Here is a 769-nt window from a genome sequence, read left to right on the forward strand (position 1 = left end):
CTGGTACATCTCTAGGCTTTCCTTGCCTTAGATCTTCAGGTCAGCTCTGTACGTCCTGGTCTCTTGTTTGGAGTCTTGGATTGGTATCGTGGTTGGACAACATCTGGCATCGGATAAGTCTGGAGGATCTGCCTCTTTCTCTTTTTATGCCTCTTGTTACATTTGTCCTGCTTTCTTTTTCATTTTACTCTTCTTCATCGCTTTTCTACCTCAACCTTTCTCTGTATCACTTTCTGTCTTTGTCTCTTTAGACAAATATCTTTCTGTCTTTCTCATTTTTCTTTGTCTATCTTTTGCTATCTTCCACTATTACATTGTCTCTTCCTGTCTCACACTTGTCTAATTACAGTTTGAATGATTTGTTCTTTCCCTTACCACATCTCTCTGTCCACTCGTTTTTCCTTCACCCTCAGGACAACATCAGAGACCTCAACCACTGCAGTACATAACCACACATACTGTGAACTTTGACCTTTCCACAATCTTTAAAAGCTGATTTGACCCCCATACTCAGCTGAATGTGCTCACAATCTTGACCTTTGTTTGCAAGCCAAACTTTAAACATAAACAACTTTTTCCTCCATGTCTGACTGGCAGTTTTTATTCTTGACTGCCTCGCTGGCAGTTTTTGCAAAAGAAGGCAGAGCAGATGTTTAAATAAGAAAATGAGTAAAAATTAATCAGAAATTGTTTAATACTTTCAAACATTAAGAGCATTAGTCGTAATTAGCTTGCCAAAAACAGTTAGCCCAATGCTAACTTTACATAT

The sequence above is a fragment of the Siniperca chuatsi genome, linkage group LG24, assembly GCF_020085105.1.
Source record: "Siniperca chuatsi isolate FFG_IHB_CAS linkage group LG24, ASM2008510v1, whole genome shotgun sequence".
NCBI lineage: Eukaryota > Metazoa > Chordata > Actinopteri > Centrarchiformes > Sinipercidae > Siniperca > Siniperca chuatsi.